This window comes from Ambystoma mexicanum, chromosome 10, assembly GCF_040938575.1.
Source record: "Ambystoma mexicanum isolate Mex_15411 chromosome 10, UKY_AmexF1_1, whole genome shotgun sequence".
Taxonomy (NCBI): domain Eukaryota; kingdom Metazoa; phylum Chordata; class Amphibia; order Caudata; family Ambystomatidae; genus Ambystoma; species Ambystoma mexicanum.
The window spans coordinates 131,134,298-131,161,596 of record NC_090932.1 but is presented as its reverse complement, the minus strand read 5'-3'; the positions used below and the strand labels follow the sequence as shown (position 1 = coordinate 131,161,596).

The 27,299-nt window shown below is 46.1% G+C and overlaps 1 protein-coding gene across 1 annotated transcript in view; it reads left to right on the top strand.

Annotated features, from left to right (window-relative positions):
• Window positions 1-27,299, top strand: part of GOLGA7 (golgin A7) — a 212,933-nt gene that overhangs the window by 17,942 nt on the left and 167,692 nt on the right. The window lies entirely within an intron of this gene.

Genomic DNA, 27,299 nt, shown 5'->3' with positions numbered 1-27,299 from the left:
CTATCACAGGGGTGCAGGAGCAGTGCCTCTCTACTCTCTGCGAGGTGTAAGTCTTTGATGGGCATTATTTTTTCTCTGCAACAGTCTATTTTTCTTTGCGAGCGGTTTGCGCTCGGTACGCTATTTGTACACTCTGCCCAGTTTTTACAGTCGCTGTGCTTCACCATGCAGCTTGATTGCCTGCACGTGTAATTTCAGCAAAGGTGAAATTTGTTTGCCGAAATCCAACCCTGAAACATGGCCCCCACCTGAGACGAGCACCAGTGTGTCTGCCCAGCCTCCTCGTTACCTGATTGATTGGCCTTTGCTCCATTCTTCACTGGCGAATGCTAGCCCCCTCCTAGGCCCACACTAGGCCCCTGTTTGAGCCTGTCTGGGTCTGGAAGGGCTGTGAGGTCCCCCTGCCCACAGCATCCACCTGCTGCCTCCAACTTCTTCTCCATCATACTGTTCACCAACCGGCAGCCATCTAGTTACATACTTGTACCTCATCTGCAGCCTTTTTCTTTCTTTCCAGAGTACCTGTGCGTAATGCCCTGAACTACCTGATGCCTATCTACTTGCTTACAATTCTGTACGTAGCTCAGCCTTAAGCCAACCTCTGCTGTTTCTGCAAACCCCTCAATCTCCATCTTTACTTCTACTGCAATGTGTGGTTTTCTGAATATTTCGAATCTTTCCCATCTCCACACCCCCATTTTGCATTGCATTGTGTGCTTTTTGGAATATTCAAATCTAGGTTTGCTTTTCCATCATTTTGCATTGCATTGTGTGCCTTTCTGAAGATTTCGAATCCAGGTGTGTATTTTCAGTCTATATTCCTGTGCTCAAGTGTTCCCAGTGTTTGCTCTCTCTTGGCTACTCACCTGGGCCCCCTCGACCCCTGACCCCACCTTCCCCAGCTCTTCCAACCTCGTTCTTGGACATTCGCCCAATGAAACAAGTGTCAGCTGGTGCCTTCACTGCGACCTTCATCCCGCCCTCTCCTCTCACTGTAGACTCTACCTCTGATGTTGCTCTTAGCAACCCCCACCTCGCCATCACCAACAGTCTTGATATCCTTGCCCCAGTCTTGAGGATTAGCCTGAAACATGCCACCAAACATAACACTTGGTACGACTCTGATCTTGAAGCTCTGAAACGCAAGTGCAGAGCTGCAGAACGGAAGTGGCAGACCTCAAGCTCATCCTCTGACAAACTGGCCTGTCACATATATCTTGGGCAGTTTCTCCTCACCCTGGCTCTTTAACGTCTAGCTTGCTCCACTTGCTCACCTTATTTCTTCTCCCCTCCCCCCCGACTTCCAATGTTATGCAGATGACGCCCAACTGTTTTTCAAACTTCCCTCTGACCCTCTCGCTACTTCCTCTACCATTCCTTTATTTTTTATTTGAAACTTGTATTCATTGGCAGAAAGCATGCAGCATATGTAGTTGGGTATCACTCACAATTCAGGAATACAGACAAGTTATCAGTAGTAGCGGGGTACGTTATGAGTATACATTGTTACCATTCTTTGACATACGCTGGCGCATAGGCAACTGTCAAGATTGACTCAATTCGAACAATCAAGTACAGTTATCAGAATGATTGGCAAGGTAGGTGTGGAATTCTGTCCATATGTTCTTCGGGCGAGAGCATTGGGGTAGTGAATTTACGTATTCCTCTTCACATGTTTGGGTCCAGGTAAGCACAGTCGGCCACTGTGCAAGTGTTGTAGAATAAATGTTTTGGCCACATTATCACAGCACACATTCAAAAAGGTTAAGAATTAGTGAAGGAAATGAAGACGTGCCTGAAAAGGTAAAGAAACACAGCCTCCCTGAAGATTGATGGAGTCATGAAAACGTGCGTTTGGAGGAGAAGTCAATGCAGGAAAACTTGACTGGCAACAGCGTGCGTGCCTTGTCACTAATTCTTAACCACATTCAAAAAAGCTAACATTTTCTTGTTACCGATATCTTCCCACATCCCAAATAGAACCCCAGGTGGGTTTCAGGTCAATATTGGAGCACACAATCTCAGAGAGTGCTTGTATAATCCTATTCCAGAAGTCTTGGAGTTTAGTATAGGTTAAAAACATATGTATATGGCCAGCATCTGTGTTGTGGCACCTCGGGCAGTTGTGAGATGGGTGGTGGGAGAACCTGTTGAGTTTGTGAGGGGTGTAGTATAACCTGTTCAAGAATTTGTATTGCATGCAACAGAACCGAAAATTGAGGGAGAACTTGCGTGTATGGGAACACATCTCCACATGGGGTCCGAGATCATGAGGTCTAGTTCTTTAGCCCATGTATCACGCGCTTTAGGTGGCAGTTCCGGGAGTTTCTCCAGTAATATCCCATATAAGGAGGAGACTATCCTGTGAGCTCCGCTGGAATTGACAATGTAGTGGATTTCTGGTGTCAGGGGGCAACAGGGCCACATGGCGCGGAAGGCTGCACGGAGTCTGTAATTTTGTAGCATTTCCAGTGCCGATCCTGTGTGTCCGGCTCGCCATGTTTGTGGTTTGATGAACCTCCCCTGTCGGTGAGTACCATATATCCCAACTCTTGCCAATGCTGCATCGTGAGTTGATTCGAGGCCAGGGAATCCCCAGAGCTATTTATGATAGGGACGCGATTCAGTTGGTGGTCATAGCATTGGGTCCCAGGCCAACAGTGTAGCGCAGTGGGGAGTCGTCTTTGTAGGCCTGATGTAGAATCAGCGTTCTGAGGTTTGTCACCCGCAGCTAATTGCTCTAGTTTAACATGGTGAGGGTTCCCAGAGTCAGCGTATCAATACAATGCATATTGGGCTTGTGCCACAATCCAATATAGTTGGAGTTTGGGGGCAGTGAGGCCACCTCTCTCGTAGGGTAGGGTCATATGCGCCCACTTTTTACATACTTCCCCCGAGTGCCAAAGGAATTGTGAACAGACGGCATGTAGCCTATCGAGTATTGTTTACCAGGCCAGACGGGAACATTCGGGACAAGGATCATCTTTACCAGTGATAACCTACCCGCCATAGCGATCGGGAGATGACTGACGCCAAGGTGCGTTTTTTTTTTTTAAATTTTTTTTTTTTTTTTTTAGTTTCAACATATTTTTCTATGGTGAGGTAATTATCAGCTAGCAGGGTGGGTCTTGTCCTGGATACCTGGACCCCTAGGTACTTGATTCCTATCGGGAGACCAACGCAGGGGATATTCACTTGTGGGGCGTTTGGTCGCCGTCATGAGTGGGAAGATTTCCGACTTTCTGTAATTAATCGTAAATCCAGAGAAGGTGCCCATACGGATCACATCTCTCAATATCGGGTCTAGGTATATAGTAATGTGATGTATATAATCGTCTCTGCCCCGACACCCATCTGTTCCAGGACCTCCCACATGTACTGCCATGAGACCATGTCGAAAGCCTTCTGAGCGTCCAGGGTGACCGCTACTGCTTCTGTCCCTCGGTCCATTCTGGGCATTATGTTGAAGAGTCTTCTAATGTTTAGGGACATTGACCTTCCGGGGACAAATCCTCCCTGATCGTGTACCAGGTGGGACATGAGTGGCAAGAACCTATTAGCCAATGTCTTCGCAAAGATTTTAGTATCTATATTCATGAGTGATAAGGGCCTATGTGGCCCACACTTAGTACCCGATTTACCAGGCTTCAGTAGGATTGTGATGGTGGCCACCCGCAGGGAAGGGCAGACTCACAAAGTGATTCATTCCAAACCTCTAGTAGCGATACATGCTCTTTGTAAAATTCAGAAATTAGGTCATCCAGCTACTGGGCTTTACTATTGGGAAGCCTCGTTATCTGTTCCACAATTTCATCCAAGGTGATTGGTCTTTTGATGTCATCTCTGGTTTGGGGGCTGATGGAGGTCATAGGGATCTGATTGAGAAAAGCACGAATAGCGTGTACATCATGTGGTTGGTTTGAAGTATACAGGGTACTGTAGAATTTGGAGAAGACTTCAAGAATTTGGTGATCTGCCCATTGTGGTACGCCATGCTCGTCGGTTATACATTGGCCTCCCTCCACTCTGGGCAACCTAGCTAAAGTCCTACCCAGTCTCTCCAATGCACCGTATTTTCTCGCTGCTTGGGGGCACGCGAAATAGCAAATCTCTCTAAGGGCATGTGACTCGAATATCTCCAATTCGGTGTGTATCTGTGTGAGTTTATCAGGGCTTGCTACCGTTGCACATGCCTGCTCTAGCTCCCTAAGTTTGGTTTCTGAACGGCGAAAATCGTTCTTGATCATTTTAAGTATGCCGGCTTCCTTAGATATAGACATGCCCCGTATGTATGTGCCCCGTATGTATGTACACCTTGAAGGCTTCCCACCTTACTCCCATGGTCGTGTTGTGTTCGAAGAACATTTCAATATCAGATAGGATATGAACACAATATCTAACAGTGCCTCGGATTTAAAGCACCAGGAAGTGAGTGGGCGGTGTCAGACCCAACATTATAGACTGTGTCACTGAGGAATGGTCTGATAGTGTGCGGGCAAGTATTTCGGCATTGTCAACTTTGCCAATTAGGGTTCCGGATGTTCTAAACATATCAATGTGTGATGAACTATCATGCACTGATGAGTAATACAAGAATAGTTTAGCGTGTATTAGCCTCCAGACATCTTGTAGGCCTAGTGCCGCCATGTGCGAGGTCAGTCTACTGGCTGCCCGAGATAAAGATCTAGGAGCTGACCCCGTTCTATCCAGACAAGTGTCAAGTATCAGATTCATGTCTCCTCCCCAGATGATCTGAATTCCTACGTACCCCATTAGGATAGCGGCAACTACATCAAAGAACTCAGGTTGGGGGGGGTTTCGATGTTGGGGCAATATGTTTTCACCAATAGATACTCCACACCCGCAATTGTGCAATGTAGGATTATATATCTGCCTTCAGGGTCTATGTAATTCTTTTTCAGTGAGAAGCTGATTGATTTGTGGTTTGGAGTCCATTCTCCCCTGGCTTGTGTTGAGAAGGTAGTGTAGTAACGGTTAGGTCCCCAAGATGGTGCCAGGCTAGCCGATATATATTTTGTAGCGTGGATCTCCTGCAGCAGGAGTATCTTTACCCCATTCCTCTGTGCATATGCAGTGATTCTGTGCGCTTTAGTGAAGTTGCTTACTCCTCTTACGTTCCATGACATTAACTTTGTAGCCATCTCACCTTTCAGGGGACATCCCAAATTCCCTGCTCTTGTATACCGGATATTGCGTCTGTTACATTCATCTGTGCAGTATAGAATACGTATGTTGCCGTGCTACCTCTGCCATTTTTATTGTTATTAACCCCAACTTGGTGTCCCTCCCTCACTGCCCACCCCAACCAAGCAGTGTATGCATCCCACCTGACAATACCGCCATCATTGAGCCTACCCCAACTTGGCACACCAACCTGGGAGGTCCAACATGGACCTGGGATTAATTTAACCTTTGAGTTAACCATTGCAGCTGCAAGGGGGGTACGACGTTGCCGCACATCCACCATTATAGGATCTAGGTTGATACATCCAGCTTTGCAGCATATGGGAGGTGGATGGAGTGTTTGTGTGCCACTATTGGCTCATGATAACAAGAAGTATAGAGAGTATCAGTATAACTGTGTGAGACCGGGTATCCTTAGTCCGTCTGGATGTCATTTTGGCCGTCAGCAGAATTGCCCAGAGGTATTTGTGCTTAAATGAATTTCACTGCCTCCTCCGGGACTGTAAAGAAGTAGAGTTTACCCCTGAAGGTTAGTTTTAGGCATGTTGGGAACAACATTGTGTACTGAACATTCCTCTCCCTAAGCATCTTCTTCACACCCCAGGAACTGGCGCCGCTCCTGCTGCACTCTGGTGGAGAAGTCGGGGAAAATTCTAAGGTTTTGGGACCCAGCCGCAGTTCTTTTTTATTTTTTTTGTATTTTTTTTAAAATATTTTTATTTAGGGCAAGTGAGAGTATGTGATCTCTATCACAGAAGCTAAGTATCTTTGCGATGATGGGCCTGGGGAAATTACCCAGCTTGTGGCGCGGGGCCAGTGCCCAGTGGGCGTGCTCGACAGCAAAGAACGGTGAGAGATCCGGGTTAAGTAGGTTTTGCTGACCAGTTCCATTTTACCCGTAAGTGCATCTTCAGGTACTCTATTTGAATGTTGTTCCTACGTGAGCGGGATTCGAGATCGTCGCACTTGCTTTTAACAAATTTCATTTCTCAGGTGAGGACGGCTACCGTATGTTGAAGCGTGTGCAGCCTGTCTTCATTGGCTCCGATCCGAGTCTCGGCCTCAGTGATTCTGGCGCTCTCGTGGGCTCGTTTGGATAGAAGGGATGCCACGTTGGCATTGATATCATCACATTTTTCATGTATGGCTGCAAAGTTCTTGGCCATTGCCTCCATCATGCTGGTGAGATGTGGAGCAGGCCTGGACATAGTTGCTGGAGTTTCACACTGGCCCTGTGACGGCTGTCCCTGCTCGGAACAAGGTGTTGATTTTGCAAACTTGTCCATGGCCTGGTGTTTCGTCGCCCGCGGGCACCTTTTGGTCGTGGTATGTAAATAGTTTGCTTTTAAAGTCCCCTACGCAGGATCCGGCAATGGATTCCTCACCGGAGGTGGTGGCTACCGATCAGCATATGAGGGAGACTGATGTGCCAGGTGGGGCCCCACGAGGTGCGTTGGGCACTAGTTCGAGTTTTCCTTGAGTGTAGCAGAGATTCCAAGGTGCCTTGTGGCTGGTCAGGAAACGAGTGAGCCACCGTAACCAGCCGCGGGGGTACTGCAGAATGGATCTTCAGACAGGTCCGGGCTCCAATGGATCGTGGGGAGGTTACCAGGACGGTCTTGCTTGTCAACACCCCAAAGGATAAGGTCACATTTCTCTGCGTGTGAGACCGCAGTGGGGTTTCAAGCGGGTGGTGCGGGCGGCACCCAGAGTACAAGTTCCCTTGCGGTACGTGGTGGTCCCTGGTGGATTGTAGGAGTGATCAGCAGTTTCAGCCAGCGCAAGGGGGAAGGGGGGAGGCCCACTCGTATCAGTTTGTAGTGCAGGGGGAGGCAATGGGCCGCATGGCTAGTAATGATAGTACATGCAGTACCTATGGTAGGGGGCTCTCAGGGTATTTGGATTTATTTTATTTATATAGCGAGCCTGGCCCTGAGGCATTTGGGCGCATTACTTAAAGGTTACAGGTTACAAAGTATGCAGATCACATTAAGACATTGCATATTACAGACAACTAACAGGATATGTACACAGTAATTGCAGGGGTACAGGTAAGATCAACATGTTACATTTACAGTGTTTTATGCAGGATAATGTATACAATATTTACATAGTGAGGGTCGGTAGAGCAAGCCATCCCGGCAAGGCAAGCAATGTGATTTACTCTGGGCAGTGGGACAGAAGTGGGCTATGCAAATCCTGCGCAAAGAGCCAAGCTTTGGCTTTACTCTTGAAGGAGTGATAAGAGGGTTCGGATCTGAGTGGGTTGGGAAGAGAATTCCTTAATTTAACGGCGAGAACTGGAAAGCTAATCCCCCACCCCCCCGCTTTCTGAAGCTTGAACCTTGGCAGTGACCGAGTGTGCTTGGGCTGATCTCAAAGGGCGGGTGGAGGTGTGAGGTGTGAAACGCTTCGCCAGGAATTCAGGAGTTTGGATAGCCTGGCATTTATGCGTGAGTGCTATTGTTTTGAGTGAAATTCTTTGGGAAACCGGGAGCCAGTGTAGACTACGCCTGGTGTCGGAAATGTGCTGTTTCCTTGGAATATTTAAACCTGCCCTAATGGCATTGTTCTGGGTTACCTGTAACTTGTTAAGGTTCCTTTTGACTAGTGCCTGAATATAGGGCATTACAATATTCAATTTTAGACAAGATGAGGGTTCTAGCCAGGATGATGCAGTTAGAGGAGGTAAGGAATGCTCCCCATGCTGTAATACGTTTGCATGTGTAGAGTGGGGGCCCCGTATGTTCAGCACTTATTTGAGTAGTTGTAGCAGTGAGCAGGTACTGGGCCAGTGTTGAGGGTGCACCAACCAGCAGTCCGGTGTAGTGAAGAGCTGATGTGGGTGGGGAATCCTGTGATGGTGCCGTCCCTCTCCGTGATGGTCCTGTCTCACACCAGCAGTAGATTGGGGACCGTGGTCCCTAGCGACGGCCACTGCTACCATCGGCACGTAGCACGGTTCAGGTGCACAACTCTGTGGCCCCCACAGTGCCCCAGTTCGTGTGATAAGCAGGACGCCGTCAGTTATACGAGCACCAGCCGCAGCGTGTGTTCCCTTTCCGCAAGACGCAGAGTCTACAGTGCAGGCTTCCTATGCAGCCGTGAAGGAAAGCGCTGCAGAGCTGCTGTCTGCGTTCAGGATTCTACCGCAGTAGGCGGTCAGCAAGTTGGTGAGCAAGTGCAGCAGCGAGAGCGAGTCTCCCGCGGCACCCCAGAGCGGGACTGCAGCGATTATGGCACCGGATGTTGATGTAGGGTCGGTGCGGCAGGAGGCAGCAGCACCGGCGGCCCACAGCTTCAGTCCCACAGTGATGCAAAACAAGATCGGGCCTGAGGAGGAGGGACCACAGCCCATATGATGCGGTAGTTGGTGGAGGGCTCGAGCACACCGCAGATGTCGGCGAGGCAGGGTCATCCACCTCTCCCGGCGCAGCCGGCCCTCAGCTGCTGTGCATTCCACGATGCCCCGGCAGGGGAAAGGGGCTGTCGGGGGTCACCCCGTGGTGCACAGCACGGCCAGCGCAGGAGGGTCCCAAAGCACAGCTATGCCACGGCCGGCGTCGTTCGGCCACCGGGAAGATGTGAAGTGCCACCGAAGGTGCGTGGGCCCAGAGCGGCTGCCTGTCGCCTGCGCCGCCGGAGATGCCGAGATTCCAGCACTGGGACCGCCAATCTCGTCTGGATTCAAGCCAGTGACGCTTTACAATATCGCCACTCGGAATCTGTTATTTGGAGATCGAGGAATGCCAGCAAGACTGAGATCCTTCCTTTCGGGATTCCTACTCCCACCTTCCTCTCTTCTTTCTGGCCACCCTCTATGGGCTCCACCCACCTCCTTCATCCGAAACCAGAAACCTCAGAGTCCTCTTCGACTCCTCTTTCCTTCCTCACATCATGGACTTTGCCAAGAAGGCCTATTTCCAACTCGCCTACTTGGAGGCGTCCTCCCTTTCCTCACCTTTCCCCAGAAGCTCAATGTCTCTACAGCCCTGGTACTCTCTAGGCTGAACTACTGCAACAGCCTCTTCCTTAATCTGCCCTCTTCCTCCCTCCGCCCCCTCCAGCTTATCCAGAATAGGGCTGCAAGATTTATCCTTGGCCTCAAGCCAGGGAACCGTATCTCTCCAGCCTTAAAATGTCACCACTGGCTCCCAGTTGCTGCAAGGATCATCTTCAAATCCCACTGCATCATCCATTAGGCTGTCTGGCGCAGGGACTACGCTATCTACAATATGTTCTCGCCAAATACTTTCCCTCCAGGTCCTTACATTCCGCTGTGTGTCAAGCGCTTCTCTAAGCAGTGAGCTGGAGGCCGATCTCTTTCCTCGGCTGGCTCCCTCCTCTTGAACAGCCTCTCCCTACCTCTCCGTCTTGAGCCGGATCTCCTCAAATTCCGAAAGCGCCTCAAGACTTCCTCTTCATCTCCTCCTTCCCCCTCCCCCTCTTGTGCTAAACCCCTCAGTCACTGAGATTGGTGCCTTATGTGTCCTCCGGTGTCATCGCCTTCAGCCCCTCCTGCTCCCAGCACTTACCTTTGGGCACCCACTGCCTGTATTCGTTCATGGCTCTGCACTTTGTGTCGGCAGATGACCATTCTTTATTACGTGACCTCTGCGAAGCACTTTACCAGTAACTGGCAGGTCATTTCTATGGATACCTAGCTTCGATGGGCAGTTAACTAAGAACAAACTAAAAACCATCTACAGCTAAGGATCAAAATGTTTAGCGTGGCATGTGTTTTGGCACTGTATCCATATATACCCAGTATCACCCCTCATACTTCAAAACAATACTAGCCAGTGGCCACGGCCTTTGTCTGTGCCGACTGTTTATTCTGACATATTAATGGGCACTAGCCTTTTAGTCCTGGCCACTGACTACAGCTTTCAACGTTGTGCACTGTATATTTTAAAACAGTGACGGTCTACTAGGCATGGCTTTTAACCATGCACATTGCTATGTTTGGACACTAACCGACCCATTTTGGTGCTGGCCAGTGACCCCAGCCTTTGTCATGGCCAAATCCACGGCCTAAATTGTTATTAAGGTAATCAAAGTTTTCATGAGCTCACTTACAAATTATATTATGTCTATTTCCATTATTGATGTAATCACTTATATACAATGCAATTAGTGTTGTCACCACTGATGTCATCAGTGTTCCCATACAACATGTAATTAGTGATGTGATCTGTGATGTCTTCATTGTGGTCATAGTCTGCGCAACAGGAGGCGCAAAGTTAAGGTGGCTTTAGCTGAATTTCCAGGGTTTTGTTGCATTAAGTTATCACCTTAACGTCCCTGCAACTAAAGTGTTTTTTTCTTGAAATATATATATCACTAACAAAAAATGTTGTTCAAGGGACGTTATGGTTAAGTTGCACTACTAAAAAAAACCTGTGAAATTCAATGGAAAAACGTTGTTACAGGAACGTTATGGTTACAGGTAAAACCAAAAAAATAAACAAAATTCGACAGTTATGGTAGGCTAAGCAACCATAACCTGTGCCACCAGTGTGCACTGAAAGGACTAACACCCATGACATCAAAGATGCCATTACAAATCTCATTCATAACGTCCTTTTAAATTTTGTTAATGAATTTCATAGGTTTTTAGTAGGGCACTTTAAGTATAATGTTGCTGTAGGATCTCTTTTTCAGTAAAGGGAAAAGGTTTATAGTAACATATATAGACTTCACCTGGTTGGCGCATGTGCAATTACATGGCAAGTATCCGTAGGACTCCATTAGGGTCTGCTTCTTCAAATGCACTTTTGAAGTAGTTGTGGAAGCACTGGACCCATGCATAGGTCATGCACTGTATGCTGATAACACCGCCCCTGTCGTCAGCCCTACGTATTCATGCAGTAGGCTACCCCATTTAAAGTATTGCTGTGCACTTCGCGGGAAGCTCTGCAAACTTAGCCATGTGTGGCTAAAGTACTCCTAACTGTGTAACGGCCACTGGTGAACAAAGAACAGCAACCTGCACTGTGACGTGGGCGTGTTAAATGTGGCATTACTTAGATTTATCTGCTGCTTCCCTTTGCATGACCCGTGAAACTGATACATTGTTTGTGAACTGAGCAGTGTGGCGTAAAGTATGCACAGTTCGCGTGCAGGTTATACAGTTGAAGAAAACATGTAACTGCAAGTGGGACAGTTTGTAGTAAGGCTGCAAAATTGCAAAGCTGGTGCACCTTGCGCACGCACATACTAGTGCATGTAAAGGCAAGTAAGGAATAAAATGCAGAGCGCAAACAATCTTACTGGTGGTTAGAAAAGCCGCTGTATGTGCATGGGTTGCACAGAATAAATGCCTTTGTGGCATACACAAAGAAGCTGTGGTTGGCGTTGTTGTAAACATTCTTGTATTCCACAATGTATGTATATCCGTGAATGGTGCCGCTAACAGTAATGGCGTAACATAAAGTGTTTGTAATGCATGTGATGACAACTCAAATTGAAGGACAAAGGAACAGTGGGCCGGCTACCGCCTTTGAAAGAATGACATTGTGTACTTTCATGTACATCATGTGCCATATCTGCTGCGGGCAACAAGAGGGGCACTCCTGTAGGGCAGCAGAGCTGTAAACCTTTCCAAAGCATATGTTGCGCTACAGACCCGTACCCGGCTAAGGGCATTGTATTGTACATGTAGTGCAATGCGCTACTGTGCACAGGGATGGCACTTGGAAGTGCATGGCAACAGTCGTTAAAGGAGCATTACAATGAGTGCCGCATATGTAGGTGATGGCCACCCAATAATTCTGCCTCCCGGCATGTCCCCTATAGTATTTAGGCAGGTGCTGCCCCTTCTGTACCGCACCTTTCCTGGCTTTCCTTCTGTGGCGTGTGTGGGTGCACGATAATAAATAAAAAGGCACTGGGGAACGAAAAAAGGTTAAAAAAAAGAAAGCACCTTTCATAGATGAACAACGGAATTGCCAATGCACGCATGCAGGGCGGGAGGCGTGGCATAGTGCAGAACACTGTAGTGCAGTCGGTTGCAAAGAGGTGCGCTGTACAAAGAGTTTTCTTTACGTGTTGTAGAGCATTTTGAAGACCGTCACAGCGCAACACTTACTACAAGAAAATATCATTACTTCCAAGAAAGACACCAATTTGTATGGGATGTGCAGAAATCGAGATAGCTGGCACAGTAACACGAATGTTGTAGGTAGGGAAAAGTGTTTGTGCTGTGAAACGTCATAATGCCATGGGCGAAGTATGCCATTGGCACATGACAAAGAAATGCACAAATACACCTCTTTGCAATGTACTGCGCTGTCTCCATTGACGTACCAAATAGAAAATGACGCTGCCACATCGGTGATAGAAAGTTATGCAAGAGATCGGAAAGAAAAGCATGAACTGGGCAAGTGCCTCCTTCATCGCAAACGGCACTGAAACATGTGTAACATGCTGTGCAATGTACCCTGCACAATGAACAACAGTAATGTCATCATAATTGCGTACCTCACACACAAACCAAAATCGGGCACTTCAAAGTACCTAGTCCATAGCACTACAAATGTACATCATAGATTGGTAAATGAGTAGCGAGTGCAATGTTTTGCATTCATTTTCACTGAATGTATGTCTGAATACCCTAAAATCTGCATGCTGTGCCTTGTAAAACACACACCCATAAAGGCACCCTCTGTATTTCTGTGAACAAATACACATTGAAGCTCTGTCGGTCTGTACACACCACACCCACAAACTTCATTGCCCAATCCCGTAGCCTCTGCAGGCCCATTTGTATGGGTGTCATCTGCAAAAGGGGCATATGTATCATGTGCCACCCTGCAACTATCGGGATATTCGCTGACCTTTCATGCTGTACGTGTGCAGGAGTGGGGGAAAAAACTTTGTACCCGGGGAGCGGACGTCGTTGGTTGTGGGGGCTCTAAAGAACCGTTTTTTAAAGGTTCATCCCTTGAAACACTGTCTTTGCAGTTTTCTGACGTGAATGTGTGTTTTGAATTGCAGCTCACATTCTTACAGTAGGGTCTTCAATGCAGTCTGTGCACAAACATTTCATTGCCACTGGCTGACAAAGATATGCGATTTCCCTTGAAAAGGTGTATGTATCCGGAACCAATGTTCTCATTCTCACAGGAGAACATCCCAGCAGCACTCAAGTCACACATGCTTCTGTTGATGACACCCCTTCCGACCTCTGGCTGGCGACAGGAAGCACTGAAATAATTCCACACGATTCTCGGCAGTATACATGAGAAAAGCACCTTGGCAGTATGAAAAATGCACTGCACTGCTTTCATCAAAATCTTCATTTGACTGAACACACAGGAACAAGGCATGGAACCCAAAAAGAAGCCTCCATGTTTGCCAGCCGCAGTACACAAAGTTCTGGAAAAGTGAGTGCCTGCCTTTCCTATAACGGACAACCAGAGCACCTGATTGGTTAAAGGCCATAGTCCCAGTTCCATTGACCAACATGGTGAGAAGGGCAAAATGTGGCAAGTAAGTCTCCTAACCGGTTGCCATGAGTACTAACTTTGTATTAGCATATGCCCTACTAATTAGGGCGTGCGCGGCTCACAACCCACTCATACCACACTAATGTTATCTTATACAGGGTCCCTGATTTGGAGCCCTGATGAAGGCGGCTTGTTCATTCACTTCAGACCGCCAAAACGTGACGATTACAGGGAACATTGGTCTACCTGTTCTACAGCCAGTTGGAATCTCCGTTACCAACTAGCATTCAACCGCGTTGGCAATTGCTCAGATATCTTGCATCGAAGACCCTGCATAACTCATTGACTTTCTCAGCAAAAAATGTTAGCCCCACAAATAAGGAACTACTGTACGAAATTAGGGGGCCGCATGATGCAATGAATTTTTCACTAATTTGCACATGCATGTACATTGTTTTTGTTATCGAACTGAATTTGATGCACTATTCGTTTGGAGCTGCTTAGATTTGAAGCATTATTCATTTTGAGTTGCTTTATTTTGTTTTGAACAGATTTGTTTGCACCATTTGTTTATTACTTGTTCCAAAATATTTTTTATGATTACTTTTTATAAAACACATTTTCTTATCAACTTTTTGTTTGTATAATTGTATGTTTTTGTCGAATTGTTTAGAATTAACCTCCTGAGTGGGCGGTATAGACCAATTGATGGGTTTGATTCACCTAGGGATTGCTTAAATCTAGCAACTCACCTCTTTTCAAACAGCCTGATATATCAGGCCAAACAACTGCTTGACCTGTTCTTCTTGAACTTCCGTGGTTACAGCTTTAACAGTAAGGGTACCTTTCTAGTTTTACAAAATGTGGCATGTGCCTTTCCCCAATCACCGTGAGGGAGGCGCCCCGGTGAAGCAGAACTCCTCCTTCTCCCTATTGGTGCTGTTTTCTGTAACATATACCCTGACCACCTAATTGGCCAAAGGGCATAATCACATTTCTATTGGCCAGCATGCTCAGAAACGCAGAAAGTGACACGTGCCTTTCTCCAAGTACCGTCAGGGGCGCGCCACAGTAAAGCTGAAGGAGGAGTTCTTCCTATTGGTGTGCTTTCCTTTGACACACACCCTGAGCAGCACATGATGGGGCCATCACTACAGTCCCATTTCCATAGGCCAGCATGGTGAGGAGCGTTAAATGTGGCATGTGTGGGTCCCCTAGTATGTCGAGGGCCAGTCCCCAGTGTAGCAGGAGTCCCTCTTCCTATGGCCGCACATCCTAAGCAACGCATTGGACAATCACCACAGTTCCATTTTCGTGGCCGCCACCCGCAAAATCCCTGCATGTGACTTTCGTGCTGCATGCGGGCGTGGGGGAACAACTTGCAACTAGGGCAGGGGGAGTTTGCATTAAGGGGGCACTTTTTTATTTTTTAGATGTAGATCCTTCCACAAAACAACCTGTTTTTTCTGTAGCTTTTGTGTTTTCTTCTACACACATTAGTTCAGTAAACTCTTCACTGCATCCTGTAGACGAGGGAATGGAAGTGCTTTGCCAATGGATGTCAACAAAATGGCATTCTTGGAAACACTCTGCATGTCCACAATTAATAAAGTCATTGTTGCAGAACAACATTCCACAAGCGGACAAAAAAGTGCACATGCTTCCGTTGATGAGACGCCTTCCTTCGCCTGGCTCGGAACAACATCCATGAGCAGTAGGCCATACTCTTCGCGGTATTGTAAATGAGAGAAGCACCTTGACGGTGGGAAAAAGCGTCCTGACGACACCCTCAACCTCCTCAGTTTACGGGACAAATGTAAGCAAGGCAGGTAACCCATATGCATGCCGCCGTAATAAATTGCGATAACATCTACTACTGGAAACGTGGCGTAGTGTTTGCAAAGTGCATGCATATCGACGAAATGGCACTCGTGCACAGCGTTCATCAATGCGTCCACTCCTTCCAAAGCAAAATTGCAGTCAAAGTTTCTTTGCAGAGCACAGTTGTACACATCTGGGCCGCACCCCTGTAAAACAGGAAAAGTCCTTCTTCCCTTTGGACTATCTTCTCTGCAGCTCTACTTGATTAGTTTACTGGTAAATAGACACACACGCATCCACCAATCGCATTAAAGCCACCATCATCGAACACTGTCACTGTTGTGCAACACTTGAAATGTACCGTTACACATGCACAGTACACATGTCGTGCCATTCCGAAGCACGTCCACTACAAAATACAATGAAAGTATGCACGATTTCTCCGTCCGCATACATCTACATTGCCACCCAGGATGTGGCACGTGCAATCCTGAAAGTACGGCGTAATCCACTACCTTTTTGTGATAGTGAAGGTGGCGGGTGGGGCGGGGGGGTGGCGTGGCTGGTAAACATTATGAAAGTAGGCAGGGGTTTCAGTCTTCCAGCGTATATGTATACTTTTTTGTTACGTGCAAGCACATTTCTTTTTTTTCCTCTATTTTCTCTTTGTATGCGTTTGTTTGCCTGTCCTCACATTTTTACAAGATTCTTGTCATTGCTTCTTGCACAGTGTGAAAGAAAACGGCAGTGCCAATGGCGCTCAAATAAATGCCATGTCTGCGGAACCACTGCATATTTTGCGACCTCATCTCATAGTGGGTGAAGAACATGCCAGCAGTCTGCATAAACTGATGCATAATTCTGTTTATAGCACACCTTTGAACCTCTGGCTGGGGACAAATGACACTTTCATGGACCCATAGTGCTCTTGGTGCTATGTATGAGAAAATGACCTTGGCAGTAGTGAAAATATGTATCACTGCGGTCAGCAACCTCATCATTGAACGGATTTATCGTCCACATGACATGTAACCCAAATGGGCACTTCCATAGTGCACCACGACACAGTCCACGTTCGTGACGGACATGTCTGCAATGGCGAACCATCCTGCTGAAACTGGAGTCACCCTAACAGGCTCAGAAAGCGTCCACTCCTTCCAACCCGAAATTACCAGCAACACCTCTTTGCCTGCAACACCTGTGCAGATGGCGCACAAAGATATCACTGACGATGAGCACTGTGCGTCTCTCCATCTTGACTACCCTCACGACACAGGATTGTGACAAAATGGTAATGCCCCTTCCTATGAACCACGCCCTAAACTCCTAATTGTCTATTTCCCACAATTCCATTTCCACCCTGCTCATAATGGGAGGATGTGCATGTGCGCTTTCCCATCTACAGTGAGGGATACGGCCTAATAAAGCTGTGACAATATTTCTTCCCTTTGCACGGTCACTTTTTGCAGCACTCCCTAATTTGGGTGCTGTCACATTTCACAGCACACATGCACCAATCGCATACAAAACCTCTGCATTGTACACTGTCATTTCTATACACCACTACTTTTTCACCGTTAACCACTGTCAGTACACGTTCCGTTTGTTTGCAAAGCCCCTGCACCCAGAATTTCTGCTACAGAAGGCACTATTGCAGCATCCACAAACATCCTAACACACCCCCAGCACAACTTTAAGTATGCACACAACATTGCAACCCTTTCTACACCCACCCCAACACTACACATCCAAGCAAGCAACCATGTGGGCACCCAACATTGTGCACAAACGTTACATACGTAGCGCCAGTTCTACCCATCTCCCGCAAATGATAAAACACCCATTCAGGAAAACGTGTCACACTTAGCAGAAGCCACAAACATAGCGCAGCCTGCACCACCCCTACGCACTACCATTGACACGCTATCGTGTCACTGCCAACCTATGCACACCACCTACACAACATTGGGCCTACTTCAATAAATGTGCAGACAGCAGAGTAACCAACCACATATAAGCTGGCCTTCAACCATACCCACTTCCATACTCCCATTACGTACACTCTGCACCCTGTGGCCACACTACCCAACGTCTCACTGTACCATGTCCTGCCACACACCAAATACTGTGGCATGTTCCAACGGTCACTGGAAGGCAATACAGGCAACGGTGCTTGGCTGCCTACACATATGTATACGTACAGTAAAGGAGCAAACCAAAACAGCATTCACACACCTACTTCCAATCACAACATAGTACACTGACTGGTAATATTCTCGTATTATCTCCAAGGCACTCCCCATCCCCTATACAGTCTGCCTGCAGTGACCGACATATCATACTTCCCTGTGCAACTACCCACCAATCCAGTGTATGTCAATAGCTGCGGGATTGGTGCATATCTTAACAGTGTGCTGCCAAACAATCATCCTTCTTTTTCTCTGTGTCTTTATGCACTTCCTTGCAGTAATGGTGTAGGCAAACTCAGCCGCCTACCTAATCGCTAAGTGCCTCTCCCATAAATTCAGCCCTTACATTAGGGGGGTTGTACCCATGCCGTACGCGCTTTCTACATGTCATGGCCATGGAGTGAAAAGCCTACGCCTTACTCAGACCCACAGCAAGCCAAGTAAAAGAAGCTGGTTAATATTTCCTCACAAACCTGCCGCAAGAAAACAAGTCAAATGCACGACCTCAACATGTTCCGTACAACACAAAACATTGGCAATATCTTCGCTTCCCCCTCTTTCACCCAGCCAATCCTGCAAAGCAGTCTTTCCTACCCCACTATCCTCTGATACACCATGGCGGGGTCTCCCAAAAACTTTGATGCACAGCACGCTTCCCTCCAGCCAACGACAGCACGGCGTACTGTGACCTAATCACGCTTTGGTCCGCGGAGTGTTTTGCAAAAAATGTACTTTCCCGATTTCCACCAAACACACAAGCACGCTTTCTGACCCAAGCCCCCACTCCTGCCGCATATTTGTTGAAAATCCATCCAGCCGTTCGACCTGTAGCCGTGCGCAAAGTATTTCCTTCAGTCTATGGGAGAAAAAAAAATGTGGGACCCTCCCTATAAGCACCCCTGACCTCCCTGCACGAAACCTCGCGCAACTTGCCGAAAAAATTCAGAGCCGCCCATATATGTATTTTTTGCAAAGTTCGGTGACGATTGGTCATGGGGGAGCAAAGTTATAAGCCTCCGAAAAAGTGCTCTTCCGAAGAGTTTAGCAACTTAACCATAACTACACGCCCGCTACCGCTGGCCGTGTAATATATGTAAAGTATATGTAGTTATGGTTAAGTTGCTAAACTCATAGGAAGAGCACTTTTTCGGTGGCTTATAACTTCGCTCCCCCTTGAGGAATCCTCACCAACCTTTGCAGAAAAAGTATATGGCCCGCTCTGAATGTATTTGCCAAGTTGGGTGAGGTTTCGTGCAGGGGGGCAAAGTTGTAGGGGGCTGGGGATCCCAAAAAAAAAGTCTTTTTACATAGACTGATTGGGCAAAAACTTTGCGCACGGCTACAGGGCGAACGGCTGGATGGATTTTCACCAAATTTGCAGCACGGGCGGGGGGGTGGGTTTGGGTCAAAAATGCCTGCGTTTGTGTGTTCGGTGGAAATCCGACCAATACTTTTGTTGCAAAGAACTGAAATGTACGTCCTAAAAAAAAAAATGTGTGAAATCTGGGTCTGCTCTGTGGAGCCATTTCCCTGTTCGCTCCATGGACCGCAGTCTCATTGTCCTGCAGTATGCTGTGGTGCCGGCGACCATTGGTCGTGGCTGGTGGTTGGCTGGGGGGAAGCATGCTGTGCGTCCGTTTTTGGGAAACACTGCCATGGTGCATCGGAGGATAGTGCCGCGCTGGAAGGGGTTGTAATACATGGTTTGCAGGATCGGGTGGGTGCAAGAGGGCGAAGCGAAGAAGGTGACAATGTGTTGTGCTCTAGCCTAGGGCTGCCAGTGGTTATGTTGTCTTTGTGCATTTGCATTGTTTTATGGTGGTGAGCTTGTGGTGAAATGTTCCCATGCTTGTCTGCCTTGCCTTGTAGTGGTTGTGGCAAAGGCGTTGGCTTTTGAGTGCATGGGCAGAGGGCGTAGGCCTCCCCTTGTACCCAAGACCCTACAGCTTGGATGCCACACCCGCAATGCAATGCCTCCATGTATGGGAGAGCAGTGAGGCAATTTGCGGGTAGGTCATCAGGCGAGTACCTTCTGTGGCAATGGCGTGGACGCTGCCTTGGGAATGGGGACTGGATTGCAGAAGATGGAATAAAATTGAGAATGGGTGACATAGCTACATGGAAGGATTTTTTGACATCCCCGTTTTGCTATATGGACCATGCACACAGCTACTCTCATGTACTTCATTGGCAGGTAGCTGCACAGGCCCTTGGACCTAACAGTTTGGCCAGTGGTTGGAAGTAGGTGTGAGAAAGTTGTCATGTGTGGGTCCGTTAGTGTACTCATACGTACCTGTAGTCAGGAATGCTACGTGACCACGTGTTCCCATGCATACCTCTATTGCCTTGTAGTGGATGTGCAAGGAGTAGGCTTTTGGGTAAATCGGCGGAGGCCGTAAGCCTTCTTATGTACCCAAGATGCTAGGGCTTGCTCACAACCTTGCTTCAAGGAAAGCCATTAAGAAATGTTTTACCATCACAGTTTTGCGATATGGACCTTTCATATACTTCATTGGAGGGCAGTTGTAGAGGCGACTATCCTTTTTTGGTGAGTGCAGGAAGATTCCATTGGGGATGGGGAGTGCATTGGAGACACTATGAGGATATTTCCAGTCGGTGTGCTATGTTGTGTTGTGCCTGCAAAACCCCTACTGGCTTGTGTGCATGGCTGGGGCACTTGTACCTAACAGTCTGGCCACTGGTTGGAAGTAGGTTTCAGAATGTTTCCCTGGTTGGGTTCCTTACTGTAGCCATACGTACCTGTATGCAGGGAAGGTACGTGGCCAGGCTACATGTTCCCATGCATAGCTCTATTGCCTTGTAGTGAGTGTGGCGAAGGACTAGGCTGCTGGGCACAAACCTGCAATGAAATGCTGCCATGTATGGGAGTACTGTGATATTGGTATGTGGATTGCACACATGTGTACAAACAGTGCATTCCCTTTGCCTTAGGCCATTTGCATAAGTTATTATAACCATACTTTGTGACATAACATAGACATTTAAATATATAAGTGTCCTAAGGTACGCGCCTTTGTAGAATCATTGTGGAGGACATGTTATAGTTCCTACAGCAGCATTGCGTTTGGAATGGTGTGGCTGTGAACAGAGCCTTGCTTCAGGGAGTGTAGTAAGAAATTGGGACATGAAAGGATTTTTTTACTGTGTAACTTTTGCAACATGGCCCATGTACGCAGCTACTGACACATAATTCATTGTCGGGTAGCTGAAAGGGGATGGGGAGTGTATTGCAGATGATATCTGGATTTTTGTAATCAGTGTACTTTGTTGTGTTGGGAGTGGCAAGCCCCTACTGCCTTGTAGGCATGGCTACGGCCCTTTGACCTAACAGTCTGGACACTGGTTGGAAGTAAGTTTCAGAATGTTGCCTTCTTTGGGTGTGTTCGTATACTGATATGTAACTCCAGGATGGAGTCACAGTTGGGTATTGATACATACACAAAGCATTTGTTGGGGACTTGTTCCTGAAGACATGGTTGCAAAGACTACATGTATGTTTCCACATGTAGGAAATGTGAAAGATTTCATTTATGGGTATGTTTTTCCTTTCCAGTATTTGCAGTAAGCACATTAGAAATTCCTGTGGATCTTCTTGTCGGTTTGAAGTGAGTTCACCGTTCCTGCACTGTAGTCCAATTCTTGTTTTATTCCTGAGTGTCAGGAAAGTGGCTTCCAATGCCTCTAATTCAGCTATTTTCATGGGGACAGCTGGTCGTTTCTCCACTGCACGAGGGCATCGGACCTCTCTCGTGATTGCTGGGAAGGATACTGCACCTAAGCTCTATCGTAAAATACTGCAACGATTGTGGTCCCTGCGAGAGTGCTGGTTGTTACCATGGAGACGATGGCGTCCTATGTTTTACTCGCGCTCCTCCTGCTTGCTTCCGCGTTGTCTACGGTACGGCAGGTCAGCTGTCCAGAATAAAGGCTCCTCCTCTGCTCGCGAGCAGCGCTTCTGAATCTGGTATTCAGCTACATACTTTGTTTCTATGTGCCTTGAACTCCTGTCTTACCCTTACCTTTTCCACGTCCCTCTTGTTCTTGTTGCTTGTCTTTGGTTCCCTAATGCTGACCCGACCCACTGATAAGGATTGACTCTGCCAACGTTTTGTTTTCAGACACCGCAAGGAAATAAACCCGACCCGGACTGCTGACACGGATTGATTAGCTTCACGTTGTTTTATCTTTGTCACCGCCAGGTATTAAAACCGACTTGGACTGCCATTATGGATTGCTCTGCTTCATGATACTGTTTTCAGACACCGCCAGGAAAGGTTGCTACTCCCGGAACCTCCACGGAACTCTCGTCGAGTACTTTGTTTTTTGGACTTTTGGGATAACCTCTGTTTGTGGACTTCACCCAGTGTGCTTGGTGCTAGGCGTCTTCGTGCCGTCTGTGTTAGTTTGCGTGAACTGGACTCCATTGCTGGCGTCCACGTGCCGGCGGGATAGCGTTGTCCTGTCTGCAACCTCCATTGACTCTTCACCACCTCAGGACTCCTTCTATGGCAAGACACTCTCCTTTTCCCTTTATTTCTTTGCTAAAACCTTTGTTCTACCCGAAAATCATAGTGTTTTCATTATTTCCTTAAGGCTCACACCCTGGTCTCATTAAAACCAGATTTCTTGTTAAATCTGAAAACCCAGAAAGAAGAAAAGAAGAACAACGTTCAAGTGAGCTTTGTTCAGTGTACTGTTTATTAGTATTGTCTCTTCTTAGGATTAGTTCCTGATTAATGTTTTCTTATGTACAGCTTCCTGTGACGATCCTGTTCCGGGGTGCGGAGTCTGTCTTACGGCTAATCAAATTCTCATACCATCCAGTGGTACGATTGAGAATTGAATTGGCAGTAAAATATTGTCTTCTACACGACGAATCAACTGCTCTGCCTGGTCTAAGCAGTGTTAAAGCAGTCTAACATATGCCCTTGTGCAGTGGAGACACGACCAGCTGTCCCTGGGAAAATAGCTGAATTAGAGGCATTGGAACCCACTTTCCTGATACTGAGACACTGTAAATGGTGTCAGGATTACTTAATGCATTTCTGTGAAGGACGAGCATTTGCAAACGCAACTGGTCTGCGCCATTTAAATAAATGTTTTCAACAATTGCTGGCATTTCGAATAGAACATTCATTGTTACATTTGCATAGCAATTAACACCTGTTGTATTGGAAAATTTGAACCGGCCAGGTTCTTCTGTGTCTGAGCACTTTGATGGAAGGGTACGTGGTTTCTTTGAAGAGGCTTTTTTTTGTAGGTGGAGTTGGGTATGTCTTGTCTTTTGACTCCTTTTGTATGTGCTTTTGGTAGTTGATGTAGTATGAGTTGCTTTCAATTTCTTAAATGGTACTGTTGCCAAATCATTTACAACTTCTGATTGAATGAGCCGCCTTTTGAAACCTGTCGGTTTCTGAGGAAAAGGGTACATGTCCAGATGGGGTATGTACAGTGCACATAGTCTATTGTAATCTATGATGCAAGGAATGTCTGCACTGACTGCAGTTGCATAAAAATTCACTAGATCCAGTCCTTCCAGTGTACGTAGCTGTGACAGTGCTACGTAACTCGTGCCTTCTTTAAAGACTGTGCTGCCAATATCAATCAATGCTTGATCTAAGGTTAGTCCTTGCGATTTATTAATAGTTACTGCATAAGCTAGTGACAGAGAAAACTGTTCTCTGCCTACATGCATGTCTTTGAAAAGAAGAAATCGCACCGTTGTGCGTCCTATATTTTTAACTTCTGAAAGTTTGTCAAATTTGATGTTCACAAACTGAATGATGTTGTCCCGCGGGTATGTCTGGAAGCCAACAACTGTACCAAGTGCTCCATTAACTAAACCTTGCTCTAAGTCAATGTTATGCTTTAGCATTACTCTACAGTTGACACATAATATTAAAATGTTCTCCAAACCAGCTGTGTTGGAGATAGTTCTCTAAGGTTTTTAGTCATGCTATGCCTTGTCATACGTGTACGTCCAGTTTGTCTATGGCATGAATTTCCACTAGTGGTTGTTTTTCTTTTTCTTTTTTCAGCATTGTTGCATTAAATTGTGCACAGCTTACTAGATTTGGCATTAAGGACATGGAGCAGACGTTTCTCTGAGCTAATTGTTCTATGACATCAGTAGCACATGTGTTACACCCGTACAGCTCATGGATTTGTCTAGTACTGAGGGTAGACTGCGCCTCCTTAATGTTGGCATAGGTGAGGTCTGTAGACTGACGCATGTTTTGAGTTAGTTCTGTGTATTGAAAATGCAAAGATTTACATTCCCGATGCTTCCAAGACTTTAACGGCACACTTTGTGTCTTAAGGTTTTGAAGATAGGTTCACCTTTCACTGGTGTTAATTTGAAGGAGATCTCCGAAAATAATGGCATGAAAGAGTTTTTCATAGTCTGTTTTGAGGACCTCTTGCAATCTGAGGTGAATCAAAGCTAAGATTAGGTTGGAGACCATGCTCACCTCATCTATTAGGATAATTTTCATTTGTTTCAAAACTCTGTGTAGCTCGATAGCAGATTCTGCTGAAAGTTTATAGTACTCTAATTTGTTTTGGTGCTCTACTGGAAGGAGTAGCAATCAGTGTAGAGGGACTCCACCTATGTTGTAGGCAGCCAAACCTGTAGGGGCGGTTACAGCATCAGAAAGGTTGTTGTTTGTAAATTGTTGGAGGTATTTACTGCTAATTTTTTATCAAGAATGTTTTACCTGACCCAGCTTCACCACTTGCATACAGCAGTACAGGTTTGTAGTTGTCACAGGTGCAAGTTTTACTTTCGTGCTGTATACCATATTCAATGCTTTCACTTACTTCTACAAAAATGGTGCTCATTGTTTAGTTGGGATTTCAGTACTGCCAACTCTTCTGCAGAGTGCTCGTACTGAAGCATAGTGGTGGTTACTTCTGTCATGGCAAATTCTGCCTCATTTGCTTTGAGTGGCTGTCCAAGTGGTTCTCGGCTGCCTGTTAGAGAAGGTTCACTGCTTTCAGAATTGTCTACATTTAGTTGTGCTTGAAGTTCTTCTTCTTGTTGGCGTTCATTGTCCAATATGGTTTTGAATTGTGTAAAGATTTTATCTGTAATTGTACTTTCACTGGCATTGAAAACATCTTCATAGGAGGTGTGGGTGGCTAATAAATCTTCGTCTTTTCTCCATGGTTTAAAAAGTTGTAGTAGAGCCATGTAGTACAGTTCTTTGTGTTGAGGAGTTTTTAATGACCGCTTCATATGATTAATTAGGCTACTTTTGGTAAGTTTCAACAGGCTGGCTTTAAAACTTTCCACTCTGTATCTACCCTTTTCCTCATTTGGTTTAATGTTGTTTTTGTATGCGAAGGTTTGGGCTATCTGGTACAGGCACAAGGCTTCTAAAGTAATACTCCTGTTCGGTAGTATGTGTCCAATAAGTTGTTCTTCAAAATGTCCTGGCTGTTGGGATCGCTTTTGGCCATTGTTTGTATGTCTTTGTATGATTTAAGTACTTTTCTGGATGCAGCAGGTCCAAGGCTTAGCCACACTATGTTGTGAGATTTCCTATAGAAGACGGTACCAGTTAAACGGTCAGCGGCTTCGTAGCTGCCACATTCCCTATGGGACAGCATTTTATTTTAATGCCAAAGCTGTACAATTTTTGTGCCAGTGTTTTTGTCAGATGCTATGTCATCCCATAGGTCTTTGAGCTCTGTTTTCTCTGCTTTGGTTAAGTAGGCGATGACATATCGTGCAACTGCAGTGGAATTGTATGCAATGTATTGTACATCAACATTGGCATTCCATAGGAGGGCAATAATTGCATTGTAATCATTGATGTACTTTGATGCTTCAGTCCTTTTTTATGTAGTATGTGGTGTTAGATTTTCCTATCACACTGTGTCAAACCAAAGACATGAAGCGGTTCACTTGGCCTGTTGTTGAAACTGGTCTGGGTTAACCAAAGTGGCATTTGGTGTAGCATTTGCCTCTGTTCTTATATTTGCGTCAACAATACTTGTCACACTTGTGTCTTTGGAATTGCAAAATTTGTGCTCGTAGGTCACTATGTGTACTTTCCGAAGGGATTTCACAAGTGTCATATTTGTGAATGAACTGCAAAACGGTTTCATAACTCTCCTCACCAAATTTAGGAGCATTTTAAATCCACAAGAGCCTGTGGATGTGTAGTGCTCCTCTGGCTTGATATTCTTTTCTCCAAAAGAAGTGTTCCACTTCTCCGAGGGGAGGAAGTGCTTCATTGCAAATGTAGTGCAGCATGGCAAGGAAGCGATGATGGAAGTAGTGTGAAACATTTACTGGATCAAGAGAGCTAGGCTCTCCTGGTGTTTATCTGTTTTGTTTGCTATGCGTAGGAAAGTGTGCAAGTCTTCCCATGCCTATTTTGCACAACTTAGTGACAAACCATGTGGGTGGGCCAAGGTTGTGTAGCATACACCGTACATCTGCGTGCCATCGGAACCAGTACTCTTCGTACCACGCATGTTTGCCAAGAGATTTGTAATACTTAACTGTAAAACTTCGACCTTCTATTGCACCCTTTTCCAAGGTTTTTAATGTGTGGGCAACTCCATAACCTAGCGTTGCCAGCTCCCTTTCAAAGAGGAGGTGTAATATGTACTCCACGTTCTGTCTGAATCTAGGGTCTTCAAAATACATTTGTAAGCAGCTGTATTCTGATGCTGTTATTTGCGTGCATCTTTCATCATATCTTCCACATTTTCCGGTCGGGAAGAGTAGAGGAAAGGCTTGCGCTGCCACACTTTTTTCCCATATACTGATTGGCGCTCCTTTGGTTTGCTGCATTTGATATGTTTCTAGTGCATCATCTATGGTGTCTTTGGAGTGCAGTGGGTGAATTGTATAGTGGTCTAAAATATTGGAGGCTGCACTAGGATCTAGATGTTCAAATTGGCTAGTTGTTGAGGAGCCCTGAATTATTTCGGTTGTTTCTCACAGGTTTTCTTGAACGTGTATTTCCTTGTAGTATTCATTGTTTCCTTTAAGGTATTGCAACACTTCCCAAACTTTGCTCAAGTCCACTAGTTGCTGCCAAATTGTTTTTTCTTTTGTAGGTACACCATTTACCAGGATAATCAAAGATTCTTGTATTGGCCTTTGCACTTGTAGAGTGTCTACATTTTCTTTCAGATCAATGGTAAATAAACTACTTTACCACAAATGCCTCTCAGTAATTCTATGGGAGGAAATTTAGCAGTTTTCTGTTGAAGTCGTATTATTTCTTGAAATGGGAGCACTGTTTGGATTATAATGCTCTCATACAAGTGAAGCTGCTGCAATGCATTTGGCAGTGGAACTACTTCCAAATTATTACTAATTGGCCGTGAAGGCCTTTGGTTATTATGTTTTGCAGTGCAGTATGTGCACAGTATGGAGGTGTTCGTAATTTCGTATGTGTTTTCCGCTATACGGTACAGAGCTAATTGAAACCATTGGGATTCCTCATTGCTTTCTATTTTCTCCATTACATCTATAGTTTTGGTGCTCATTATATAGAAAGTTCTACAACAACACACACATACTTTGTTTGGCATTTCAACAGATGTGCTTTTGAACGTTTGTATTTCTTTTCTGTATGTGTGATATAAAAAG